Source organism: Canis lupus, chromosome 19 (assembly GCF_048164855.1).
Source record: "Canis lupus baileyi chromosome 19, mCanLup2.hap1, whole genome shotgun sequence".
NCBI classification, from domain to species: Eukaryota; Metazoa; Chordata; class Mammalia; order Carnivora; family Canidae; genus Canis; species Canis lupus.
This window is the reverse complement of record NC_132856.1, coordinates 9,413,313-9,426,867: the sequence shown is the minus strand read 5'-3', so window position 1 is coordinate 9,426,867 and position 13,555 is coordinate 9,413,313. Positions and strand designations below refer to the sequence as shown.

General features: G+C 54.4%; 1 protein-coding gene and 1 long non-coding RNA gene across 12 annotated transcripts in view; one reads left to right on the top strand and one right to left on the bottom strand.

The window, feature by feature from the left end:
- Window positions 1–13,555, bottom strand: part of ATP2B2 (ATPase plasma membrane Ca2+ transporting 2) — a 372,053-nt gene that overhangs the window by 167,606 nt on the left and 190,892 nt on the right. The window contains exon 1 of one of the 11 annotated variants that reach the window (XM_072785139.1): window positions 6,627–6,784. The exons of 9 other annotated variants lie outside the window; for them this stretch is intronic. The gene's annotated coding sequence lies outside the window, so the exon portion shown is untranslated. Of the gene's footprint in view, window positions 1–6,626; window positions 6,785–13,555 lie in introns of those variants that run through there. One more of the 11 variants, XM_072785141.1, reaches the window with a different exon arrangement.
- LOC140609855 (uncharacterized) overlaps window positions 12,575–13,555 on the top strand; it is a 33,700-nt gene continuing 32,719 nt past the window's right edge. Inside the window, exon 1 of the long non-coding RNA XR_012011587.1 lies at window positions 12,575–12,664. This is a non-coding gene — a long non-coding RNA (uncharacterized lncRNA). The remainder of the gene's footprint in view (window positions 12,665–13,555) is intronic.

Here is a 13,555-nt window from a genome sequence, read left to right as displayed (position 1 = left end):
GGACCCAAATGAGAGTCATTCGTTCCCGGCTTCTTCCCACAGGCTCTTCCAACCTCGTATTCCAGTACGGCACAACTTCCCTGAGTCTTTGCAAAGATTAAATCCACCTGTCTGCTTTTCCTGGGACTAGGACTTGCCTCTTCTGAGGCCATCTTTAAGGAAGCCCTCTACAGGCCTTTTTCCAGAAGTCCCTGAGCCAACTGCACACTTTGTATCACTTTCCTAAATCCTTATATGACAAATAATAGTATGATGATAATAACACTATTCTTATCCTCATTTTAGAGATGAGGAAACATTCTCTGAGCCTTCAACAGGACCATAACCGCAGGCCAGGCACTTTAGCTGAATTCCACTTGTCTTTCATGGCATCTGGGAAGGTGGATACTTCTATGGAGAAGTACACTGAGGTTAAGTCACTAGTTCAACCACATGCAGCTATTTAAGGGTGGAGCCACTTGGATGAGACTCGGAATATGCAACTACCTTCCCACACACGAAATGGACAAATATTTGTAAAGTGCTTGAGGATATATTTTAGTTATTAGTAACGACTATTACGCTCAGCATTTTAGAACTTGGCAATTACCCCACAAGCTTAGTGTTGCTGTCTCCCTTCTCCAGATGAGGACCACAAGGTCTGCGGAGCGTGAGGGCAGAGATAAGAAAGCACTGTAGGCTCTCAACCCTGAGCTGCCCAGGTCTCCTGGCCTAGCACAGCCCCTTCATACCTCCAAGCTCCCCTGCCCACCTCCAGCTTTTCTTTCTGGAGCTCAAGAGCCCCCACAGGAGGTGGGTCAGCACGGGACTGGCTAGAACTCCTGCCCCATGGGTTTCTGGGTATGGATAGCCCCCAGCCAGCTTTAAAAAGTTGGAAAGGAGAAAGAGCACCAGAGACCTGGGTTCAAATCCCAGCTGTGCCCCTCACTTGCTATGTGACTCCGACATGTTCTTAGCCTTCCCCAGGCCTTGGTTTCTGTATCTGTAGAATGGGAATTTGTGAGGAAGAAATGACTTACTAGCAGGAAACTAGTGGAATATTAGTGATTGCAGGGGGGAACTGAAAGTGTCTCTCCTCAAATTCATGTCCACCTGGAACTTCAGAATGTGGCCCTATTTGGAAATGGGTCTTTGCAGATATATTTAAAGATCTCAAGATGAAATCATCCTGATGGATGGGCCCCGTGTCCAGTGACTGGTGTCCTCATAAACGGAAGACAGGACACTGAGACACATAGAGAAGAAGGTTGATGTGTGGGTGAAGAAGAAGACAGAGATTGCAGAGATGCACCTATAAGTCAGTGGGCACTCAGGCTCACTGGTAAGCACCAGGAGCTGGAGATGAGGCAGAGTGTGCAATCTCCCTCAGGGCCTCCAGTAGGAACCAGCTCTGCTGACACCTCGATGTCACATGTCAGAGACTAGGTTTCTGTTGTTTCAAGCTACCCAGGTTGTGGCCATTTGCTACGGCAGCCCACAGGAAACAAGGAGCGGTTATAAGTGTGACTGCAGTCAATAATACCTCAGCCTTGCAGTGTCTCAGACCCTCGATCCCGAGGGCCAGCTGGCAGGAGAATCTGCTCTCACTGAGGACACAAGGCAGGCAGGGATCACCACCACCTCTCTCAAGGGGAAAGCGTGAGACCAGGGCACTGACATGACTTGTCAGACATGTCAGACACCACATGCATACACACTTTGTGACCCATCCCTGACCGAGCTGGGCCCCCAACCCGGCTCTCCTGACCCTGTGGCCCAGGCCTCCTCTCCCAGACCTGGGGGCCTCTGGAGCCTCAGGGAGCGCAGCTCTGGCCTCCTTCGGCTGCCTCTAGTAGGCCAGGTCATCTTGCCCTCCACTCCTCTGATCCTGGAGCGTTTTCCTGGATTGCACAGGATGCATCTCAGGTCTTGGAAACACTCCCTACTGCAGACCACGGTGAAGCCCTTAGCACATCCCCTGGCATCCAGTAGGTAGGTTCTCAGGGGTTGCTGCAAGCATCACCTATTCTATATTGTCGTCATACTGCAGCCCTCTGAAGTGGGCACCTATGCCCATTTTACAAGATCAAAACCAGGGCTTGAAGAGGCAAAGGGATTGACTCAAGGGTCAAACTCATCAACAGCCGAGGTAGGCTTCAGACTCACACCTCTCGATTCTCAATCCAAACTGACTCTCGAGCTCCACAACTTCCATTCACTGAGCCACCAATGCAGGCCACACCCCAAGCCCAGCACTCTATGTCCATTATTTTCCTCACTTGCCCCCTGCCACAGCCTGCAAGGCGGGTACTATTACCAACCCTTTCCCAGATGTGGGAACTGGGGTTCCACCCTACTTACTGCCTTAAACTCCAGAGCTTTGCTGTCTTCCCCATCTATAATCACCACTGACTGTCTTGGTCCAGGGGCACAGTCTCCCTAGATATTTTCTTGTTTGAGGTTCCCCCTGGAAGGGAGAAATTGATTACTGCATGTTTAGTGTTCTGGCTTTGGACAGGGCAAGGTGGGCTGGGAGGCCCAGATTCCAGGCAGGAGACCCAACCCTGCCTCCCACATTGCTCTGTGTGTTCCAGGTGGGGCTGAGGAAGAAGCCTTTCCATCCTCCCGCCCCACCCCACAAAGTGTGTATGCATGTGGTGTCTGACATTCACATCCCAGACAGCTCTGCCGCAGCCTGGGAGCTAAGGGGGGTATTGAGAGGACCCGCTGTCCACCTCAGGGTCCCCCAAGTCCTCAACCTTCACCCTGCATCTATAACATGCCAGCTGCTTCACACTATTACTTAGAAGCTTCCCAGCAGCCATGCTTGAAGTCTGTTCCCCTTCTGGAGGGGGGAAGATCAAGGTTTACAGAAGATGAGCCATTTTCCTCACTATCATAGAGCTGGGGAGAGCTCACCAGCACGACTCAAACCCAAGGCTCGGTGAGTCTCTTAGGAGCACCCCTCCCAGCCACACTGCTGAGAAAGATAGCCTTGTTTGCCATGCGAAGGTTGAGCAGCCCCCAGAAGGGCCTGATTAAGCTGTGCAGGGTACAGCCAGAACCTGGTGGTGTGCTGCGGACTGGAGAGCGGGAGGCTTGAGTGTCAGTCTCACTTTGCCCCCCAATTGACCTCAGTTTCTCCAGATGTGGCAGGAGCCAGCCAATAGCATAGTGCCCAGGTTACCCCCAGACCTGAGAGCCTCTGAGCTCCCCCAAACCTGCTCTCACTGGCCTCAGCTCCCCCGGGTATGAAGCTAGAGAGATGAGAACTCTAGGACACCTATGAAAACACAGCTCTCAGGACCTCCTGAATCATTATGTGGGGGACCCAGAAATTTGCCCTCCACCAAGTGATTCTTTAGGTCCACTAATGCTTGAGCCCCACCAGCCTAGAGATTTCCCTTCTTTGCTTCCCCTCTTGACCTTGGTCAATTGCAGCAGCATGGTGTTCCCTTGCTCTGGCCCCAGGCCCTGATGCCCATCACACCTCTAAGCACAGCCCTCCAGAGTGCTCAAGGTTCTCAGACAGCTGTGGGGTAAGGCAGGGCAGGGATAGGCATGCCCAGGGTACAGAGGAGACTGAGGTGCGGAGGGACAAAGCCATTTACCCAAGGTCATACAGCTGATCAGAAGTAGAGGCTGAGTCTGGTGCGCTCATCATTTTAACTTCGAGTCAAACATCTGGGGAAAACCAGGAGTCAAACAAGGCCCCTGCTGCTTCACGCCTGGGACCTGAGCAAGTTGGTAAGATACTCTACTCTCCGGAAGACACAGTGTGACCTTGGACAAATCCTTTCACCTGGCTGGGCCTCAGTTTTCCTGTTATGAATGGATCCAGGCCAGTTAACTTTAGAATGCGCACATCTGCTTTGGCTTTCTAGGTGACATCAGTTCCATGAGGAAAAAGGCTGGTAGAGCTGTCTAGGACATGGCCACATATGCCCGGGGAGGACTCTGCTTTTACCCTTGGGAGACTCTCTGGACCCTTTCTTGGAGCCTCACCCCCAAATTCCAAGTTCTTGGGCTGTTGGTTAGCACTCTAAACGAGCACTCTAAACGAGCTGACCTCATGGAGGAAGGGAGAGGAGGGTCTAAGAGGGCAGGCAGGGAAACTGATGGCCTGGCCCGCACCCTATCTCTGCCATGTCCCAGCTGTGTGACCTTGGGTAAGTGTCTCCACTTCTCTGTGCAGCTTCCTCGTCTGTGGCACGGGAATAACATGGCTATGAGAGGCCCCGCTGATGCAGAACAATTAGCTCAGTGAGAGCCAGCTGGCTTATTATTTACCCAAGTTTCCTGACCCATACCTGTGCTAGGTGGGGAGAGTGGGCGAGGGGGGCCCCAGCATTTCAGTTTCTCTACAGTATAAACCACAGGCGGCTTTTCTGATCTATGGTCTGGAGAGGACTCTGGGGGCTGCTGGCAGTGTCCTGGTCCCCAGCTCTGCAAGACTTCACACCAGTGTCCTGGTCTCCTTATGCCAGTCCAGACTCCTGGTAGTCTGGGCTGTGGGCAGCAGCTACTCCTGCCCCCTCCTCTGTCCCCTTTCCAACTCCAGGCAGCCTCCTCTGCAGCACGTCAATAACACAAGATGGCCTTTCCTGAGCCCAATCACAGTTCCCTGGGAATCTGGACTGGCCCTTGCCTGGCCAGTATCCCTCTGTCCTCACAGGGGGACTCCTGAGGGGCAAGCCTATCCCCAGTGCCCAGAGAGGCACCTTCACTCCCACGGGAGATGCCTGGAACCTGAGGAGTGGATGTGTGCAGGCGGCATCGGCAAGGTGCTGCATCTGTGTGCCTGGGCCATCTTCGTACATATGCCACCTACATTCCTTCACCTGTGGGCACATTCCAGCATGCTGTGTGCCTGCTAATGCCAGACAAGCATGCAGATAGCATTCGGGACACCACATATGTGTGCTTGTCATTTCCACATGGGGGCCAGCCCGCACATGGCCACATGCCACATTCGTGGCTGCTGCAGGGCACCGTGTGCAGGCCGGTTAGCCCCTATGCAGCCGACTGCATTCCTCTGTTAGAGCTACACACATGTGTGGGTATGCCAGGTTCACAGGTGCACGTGTGTGTGCATGATGCATTCATGTGCATGTGGTAGTCTGCAGGTGAGCAGGTGGTCTTCAGGAAATTGAGTTGTAGCCACATGTGCTGAGATGTATCAGTGGGCACAGGAACTCTGTGTATATGATTTGAACACATACAAGACACTACTATGTGTACTATATTTGTGTATGTGCATCTGTGCAAATCTGTGGCTGTGTATGTACCCTGATGAGAATGGGACTGGAGGTACAAAGGTAGCTAAATAGCATGGGCCATTTGTATCTCTCCTGGGCTTCCCAGCACGGTCCCCCAGAGCTGCGGTTGCCCCCTCCCTGCCACTGCCCCTTCCACGAAGTTAACAGGCAGAGGCCCCCCGGGGCCTGCGCTCCAAGCCCCTTCCTACTGCACACGTCAAAGGAGAATTTCTCCGGATGGCGCCTGCAGCTCCTGGAAATGCCCCAAACGTCAGCTCTGCCTCCTCCCAGCGATTTGGAGGGCAGTGCAGGCGGGGAGGGGACCCAACTCTGCGCTGGGCGAGGGGCACTTAGCATCACACCAAGACCTCTGATGGCTGAGCTTGCCTACTAGCTTACCCTTCTGAAGGTCGAGCCTGGCTGGGCCTCTGTGTGGGGGCCCCAAGACCCCTGGGGGCACTTCCCTGACCAGGGCAGGCCAGCCACACAGACCTCTCCCCATACAACTTAGTTGGGCAGAGGGCAGCCTGGGAATGGCCACTGGGATAGAAGGGTGGCTGCCCATAGCAGCTCATCCATGGGGAGTGTAGAGACCCGCTGATGGGTTTCCCAGTCCTGATCCTGCAGGGGGCAGGGAGGAGCCCCAGGTACCTCGCTCTCAGCCAGAGGCCACCCCAACTAGCCTAGCCGAGGAACTGGGCTTCCGGGCTGAAAGTGCCAACTCCACCACCCAGCATGACTGCTGCAAAATGGCCTGGCTATCCCACTCCTGCCCCCCTTCTGGCCATCTTGGGAACCGGGGGGTCTCATCCCTGCCACCACATGCTTTGGCAGGCCCGACCTGGTGGTCCTGGTACACAGCAGCCCACCTGCCAGGAGGACCCTCTGTGGGAGCCTCCCTTTGCCTCTTTCCTGGAGCCTAGTGGGGGCCAGGCAGGAGGCACCCTGTAGTCCTCTGTGTCTCCCTGGGACGAAGCTCAGAGGGAAGAGAACCTTGCCCCCTGCTACCGGTTTGCTTGCTGGTCCTTGCATAACATCCATCGGGGGCATTTGCTGAGCAGAGGCTGCCGGCTTCTACCTGAGACCGTGGGCATCTGCCTGCCTAAGGCCCCCCTGCTCACGTCCCCAGCACCCCAGTCCTATCCCCCAGCACACGGACCCTCACACTAGTGTCTCCCTCGGCGGCGGCTCCCAATGCAGCCTCAGCTGCTGCCAGATAAACAAGCCGGGTCCCCCCCCCCCCCCCCCCCACGCTGCCGCCACCACCATCAGCACTGAAAAAAATCAAATGAAATGAAACAAAATAAAATGGGTGAGGGAGGAAGGGGAGAGCGGAGTGGGGCGCCTTTTATTTTTTATTTTCTCATGCTGGGGGATGCCGGTACTTACTTGGCTACGAAAATCACCACAAATCCGGCACGGTTTCCAGGCGGGCAGCCCCGTAATCGCGGTGCGGCAGCTGGTGCCGCGGCTGAGCCCGGCCAGCGTGCCCGGGTCCCTCTGCAGACTGTACCATCCTGCCCGAGCAGGTGGGGGGGCGGGGGGGCGCAGGCGCCGGCGCCGGCTTCTAGGAGAGCATCTCGCTGGCAAAATGCAATCTCGGGGGAGGCAGAGGCCGCCCCAGCCGCTGCGCTGCCTGCCGGAGGCTGGGGGAGGGGGCGGAGGCCGGAGGACGAGGGAGGGACGCGGGGAGGGCTGGTTCTGGTGGGGGACCGGGGGAGGAGAGTGGGGGCGGGGGTGTGGGCCGAGCCACCACGGTGTTGTTTGCGGTTTTAATTCCTCCCGTGGGGTCAGGAGGAACTGAAGCTGGCAGCGTCCCAGGAATATGCCCGCTCCCCCGAAGTAGGAGGGAATGTCAAGGGCACGGTGAGGGTAGGGTTGGGGCTGAGCCGGTCGGAGGGCGTCCTGCGACTGGTGGTGGGGGGTGGAGAGGGACAGGGGAGGGAGGAAGGCTTGGCTCACATGGCCCCCAGTCATCCCCTACTTTCGGGGGGACTCCTTCAGGTGTGCAGGGGGCTCTGGTTTCCCCCTCTTTTTGGTCAGGACACCCCCAGACCTGGGGGGCGGCAAAGGTCACAGAGGGGGATCGATGAACTCAACACAGACTAGACGTACCTGTGGTTGCAGGTCCAACACAGCAGAGCATGCACTGAGCTCCCTACTGCCATCTAAAAACTACCCCTGCAGCCCCACCCGCGGGGCCCCCACCTGCCTGGGGGCTGCAATTCTGGTGGAAGCCCCCCCGCCCCCACCGCCAAGAGGCTGTTTATCTGCTCACAGATGCCCACTGGCAGGGGCATCTGCATATGCCTCCTGTATCCATATAATCTACAAGGACATCTGTGATGAGTTGGGGGGCTGTTTATGTTGGGGGGCACTGACCATATTCCAGAGACTCCAGGGACCCCTCACGAGAAGTCTGCAGGAATGCAATCCTCCCAGCCAGTTGTCCACTTCTTCCTGCCTTATCTGCTCCCCTTCTAAGTCCAGACCTGCTGCCCCTTTAAATCCAGACTGGTGGGAGGACAGAGCTAGGAGCAAGGTTAGGAGGTCATAGTAGGTGAAGGGGCTTCTCTTGGATTCTGAAGCTTCCCTCTCCAGGGTCCTGCCTCCTCCAGGAGGGGCCCCCTGCTTGGGAGGAGGGCACCGAGGGTGGAAGGACCTTCAGGACCGCCGTCTCAGGGTCTCAGGGTACCTGTCAGTGTGGTGGGGGACCCATGTTGGGGGAGTGGTCAGGGTTGGCGGTGGCCCCAGAAGGCAGCTCCAGATTGAAGCCGTCCCCACCCCCTGCCCAGTTCTGAGCTGCCCGCCCAAGCCTGAGCGTCCCGAGCTGCCTCTCCATCCCTGGGCTGGCACAGAATATCAATTTGTCTCGTTAAGCTGAAAGTCTGCACTGCACCAAAATCAGAACCTGGCCGGGCAGAGGGGCCGCGGGAGGCAGAGAGCTGGGAGTGAGCGGCAGCGGCAGGGCCTCCATCAGCAGGGCCATGCTGATACCCCTTGCTCTTTATCCCCGTGAAACCACCAAGGGGTCCCCGTCTGCTCCTGGGCCAGGCAGAGTGAGATGTTCAGGGAGGATGCTGAGAAACTAAGGACACTGAGTGTTGTGCAGCCCTGGGCTCCGCTGTGCCAGGCAGGGAAGACGCTCAGCTGGGGTTCTGACAGAGCAGCCCAGGACACAGCTGGGAGAGGCTCTTGCCCTCACCCATAGCCTGGCTCAGGGAGCTGCCACCTTGGCCCCTTCTTGGCTGTATAGATGGGGGTCTCCACTGGTCCCCCTCCAGGGGAGACTTCTAAGTTAGACTCTATCACAGGAGGGGCCAAGCCGAGAGTGCCCCACCCCTTCCCCAGGGTCTAGAGGCAGCCTCTGTCCTTCAATACAGGGTCACATAAAAGCATTCTGAGATGGCCAGGCTGAGGGTGGGCCAAACGGCAGAGGGTCAAAGGCCCACCGCAGCTCACATATGGTCAGAGCAAAGGTATCTGTGCCAGGAATCCCACCATTATTTTGGTGACGTCAAGGGTGGGGTGGGGTGGGCAAACCACTTATCCTGATTACAAAGCAAATAGCTTCACAAGGGACCCGTTATGAGCCACCATCTCCACACTAATCATCCTTTCTGTGTCCTGCACACTTTATAGTTTGCAAAGGCCACTGCAAAACAGTAAGTTGTTTGATCCTACCGCTAGAATGATTTCTATGAGCATCTGAATTACAGGGAGGAATTTGCAATGTCGAGACCAGGACCAGGTCTCTCAAGCCAGGAAGGGGTAAATCAAACCCATAACCTAAGCCTGAGGACTCCAAGCCCATGGCTCCCTGTGAAAGCATGGTGTGGCCTGTTGGGAGCCCCAACACTCGTCCACTTGAAAGTCCGAAGTCCTGCCTGTTCACTGGTTCCTGTCTGGGGTAGGCTGTGCCTTCACCAGCAAACACCAAACTCTCAGGAGCTCATGGGTTTCAGTTCCCAGAATCTAAGACTAGAACTGACACCTGGCTGAGCTCCCATCTCCTTGGCATTTCAGGCCCTGAAATTGTACTTCACCCTCAGCACCCACAGCAAAGTTACAGGATACACCCTAACTTCTAAGGCAGCCCAAATGTTGACTAGCATAGTCTGAAAGTTTTTTTTAAAAATCATGTTTGGCCCATGAACTCCTATTCATCCTTCAAAGTCCAGTTCAAATGCTGCTTTCTCAGATAGTCCTTCCTGATTCCACCAAGAAAATCAATTAATGCATCTGGCCTGGCTCTGACCACACTGTATTGTAATGGTCTACACATCTGTCTCCCTTGCTGAGCTCTGACCCCATCAGCTGTGTCTCCAGAGCCCCCGCCCCCAGCATGTGGTACGTGCCACAATATAGGTTTGAATGAATATGCTGCTGTGTGATTTTGATTTATCAAATGTCAGAACCAGAAGGACTTTCCAGGACTTCTATCCAATTCTCCCATCTTACAGTTGAGCAAACTGAGGCCTCAAGAAAGAATGTAAGTGGCTGGCTTGCCCAAGGTCATCTGGCCACAGAATTCATCCCCTGCCCTGCCCCCTGTACCTCCCCTTCCTGCAGCAGACACACCTAGGGCATCTGGTCTGTCTTTCCAGGATATGTTGGGGGACAGAGGGTACTGGGCAGGCAGAGGTATTGTGAAATCTGACAAACAATGGTGCTAGTGTTGAAACTCTGGGAAGGCTGGAAACGACAAGTCAGGGTGACCCATGGGGAAGAGGGGCAAGAGGCAGGAGGCTGGCCAGGAGGATTACTGATAGCTTCTGCCTGCAGCATGATTTGGCTTATGGTCATGGTGAGAGTTGGGGGAAGGTATGAGAAAAAGGGCAGGGGTGAAGGAAGAGTCAGCTCAGTCTGATTTCCAAACACTCTTTGATTGACCAGACCATGTTTTGGGGAACAAATCCCAGGACCAGAGAGTAGTTGGGGTAGAGGGTTAGTCTACCTAGGGATGAGAATGGGGATGAAGCCGGCTGATGAAAGCGATTTGCATAAGGGAGACAGATGAGGTAGGTCCAGAGGGGTCTGAGGGAGGTGGAATCAAATGCAATCAGAGGCCAGCTGTGTCCTCTCTGGGAGACTCAGGTTCTCTTTTGCTTCCCCTCTTGTAGGGAAGCAGGAACAAGGGCTCCTCTGCCCTTGCCTTGCCCAGCTCAGGGTCTTCTGACACCTGGGCAGGGGTCCTGGGGCGGGTAAATTGCTGTCACAAAGAGATGCCGGCTGGATCCCTCAGAGGCTGAGAAGGTATTTCCAAAGGCCCCTCACATCCCTGCCTTGTCTGACCTTCACACATCCCCTTGGGGAGATTGCGCTTCTTCCCATTTTATAGAAGAGAACATGCAAGAGACCTTAGTGACTTGCTTAGGAGGCACAGAGCCAGTGAGGGCCAAGGTCAAGATCTGAGCCCAGATCTGACCCACTACAGCTTTAGACCTTTCCCTCTGTTCTTTCCTAAAGTTACCCAAATTTGAGGTGCATGACTCAGGCTCTACTAGGATCATGATGACCTTGAAGGACCACAGAATGTGTGTCTGGGGACCAGGCAACCCAGCTTGTCCCAAGTCTCCCAGCCACCTTGGGGCCCTACACCCATTCCCGCCAAGGTCCCAGACTTCCTCAGCCCACCTGACCTTGGGCTGAGGTTTTGTGGCAAGTCAGACAGATCTGGGGTCAAATCCCTGCTCTTTCATTTCCTGGCAGTACTTGGCAAATGACTCAACTTCCCTGAGTTTTCTCATCTGCAGAATGGGGACTTATACCTATTTGGCAGGGTCACAGGCTAAAGGAGAATGGCAGCTGTTATTAATAGGGTAAATGCAGAGGGTGAAATGCTCCAGGAGGCCCCTGGGAAACGTTGGGGTGATAGGACTCTTCCCGCCCCTCTTCCTGCTGGATGATGGTTCTCAGATCCTCAACCCTGTGGAGCTCCGACAGGGCTGGCCTTTGAGACCCTGACAGTCCAGGGCAGTCTGCTGACCTGCAAACCCAGGCTCCCAGGTCCTGGCTGCTCCCACCGGCTCTTGCTCCCCCAGGGAGGAGGGGGTCAGCCTGACTTATAACTTCAGCTGCCATTCCTATCAATGTCCTATCTCACGGGGGTGAGCTTCACAGCATCCTGGGAGGTAGGTCCTATTTTTCATTTCCATTTTACTGATGAGGAAAGTGAAGTACAGACAGGCGAAATGATGTTGTCCAAAGTCATATGGTGAATAGGGGCACTGAGGCTTGAAATCAGGACTGCGTGAGGCCCCATACTGAGCCCAGGGACCCCAAGGGAGGTAGGTTTGAACGAGGTCCAGGGAGCCATGGGACTTAGAAAACCTGAGCCCAAAAGGTCTACCCTCGCCTTTCAGTGGGGCAGGGCAGGAGCGTGATGATGGTTGACTTTGCTGCCGCTCTGTGAGGCCAGAGGTTAGGAACAGAGGCCAGTGAGGAAGCTAGTACTTTCTCTCCTGGAAGAACACATAGCCAGGGGAATCAAGAACTATTCTGGGAGGACTCCCTGGGGGAGGTTGTCTTTTCCAGGCCTGGGCAACATGGTCTCATCCCTTCGGTTAATGCACATGCAAACGCACCGTCCACTCCCATCTGTCAATCCTGCCTCTTCACCTTGGTCTCCCTGCTTCCTCTCCTGCTCTCCTCCCCCTGTTTACATATCCCTTGCACCTTAGAGAGCTTTCTCAACTCCTCTAAATCCTTTTTGGCTCCCCTGTGCTCCCAGCATAAAACCCAAACTCATTCCATGGCTCATGAGGGCCAGATGAGTATTCCAGACCCCTCCCATTATCTTCCATCCACTTTCCTCACACTAAGCCTCTCCTGCTCTCACACACACACTCACATTTCCATGCCCCTGTGTCTTTGCATGAACCATTCACTGCCTGGGATGCCTTCCTTTCTCATTTTTCTGCCTGGAAAACTCCTACTCATCCTTTAAGGCTCAGCTCCAGCAACTCCTCCTCTCTGATGCCTTCCCTGCTTTCCCCTCCATCATCTCCAGCCCCTAAGAAGAGTTTCTTGCTATTAACCTTTTTATGTGCATCTGTCATATCCATCAGGCTGAGGAAATCCTTGGGGATAGAAAATGGATCTCATTTGCTTGTTGTATCCTCAGCACTGGGCACAGAACCTCAATAATATTGATTGAACCGAGGAGTGCAGGTTTGTTGAATGAAAAAGCAATTCCCCTGGTGGTTTTGAACTGGTATTTGCATTTCTCTGTGGCTCTGGAAATATTCTTTGCACTTGCTAGAGGTTCTGTTGTAAGCGTTGCTGTTTTCTGAGCCTGTCAATGAATGATGCTCTCTCTGCATGCCCACTTTGTAAAGGAAAAAGAAGACCTGAACTTCACTCTGACGTCTCTCAGTGATGTCTCTTCTGGGACTGGGATGCTTGAGCCCAGAGCTGAACTCAAGGTGAGTTGAGCACCCAGGGAAGAGCCCCTATCCCTAAATGCTCCCTCCCAGCTACCTATAGTCTGACATTTTACCGCTAGTAATTCATTTTTGGGGATTATTCAGTCTACAAATATTTATTTAGTTCTCACTGAATGTGAGGTACTGTGCTGGGGTTCCTAGTGAACACGTGTGTGTGTGTGTGTGTGTGTGTGTGTGTGTGTGTGTGTTTTCACTCTTGCTGGAAGACTGTCTCCCTGGAGAAAGAAGATAAGGAAAGAGGAAACAGAAGGAATAGGGACGATGGACCTAGGACTGTCAGGAGAAGGGAGGAGGGCATTTGTCATTTGCGGAGTGCCTACTAGGTGCCAGGCACTTAACGCAAGAGCTGTATTTACTCCTCATCACAACCCCAAAATTCAGTGTTCTCAACTCTCAATTTGAGGTGAAGAGCAAGCCCAGAGAGGGTGAGTGGCTTGCTTAGAGGAGCACAGCTGTGTGGCCTAGGACTGAGCATTCAAACCTAGCACAGTCTGCCCCAGAGTCTGCCACCTCTCTGGATGTCCTCCTGCTGAGGAGGCTGTGGGGCCCAGTAGGGAGAGAGCATTCCCAGAGAGAGGATGGGAGCCAAGGGTGACAACTGAGAGTACCTCAAGCTGAGAGGCCCACCTGCTGACTGACTGGACAGCTGGACACTGCTGGGATTTTGGAATCAATAGGAGTTAGGGACTGAAATGCGGCCATCCTCCCTGCCAGTGTGTCCTCAGGGAGGGTTGCTGGTTAGCCGTCTCTGCTGAGAGCTTTCTTGTGTGCTAATGCACATGTCTTTGCACACACAATTAACCTGCTTTGTGGACAGTCTCACTCCCATTTTACTGATGAGGAAACAGATCTGGAGAGTGGAGGGGACAA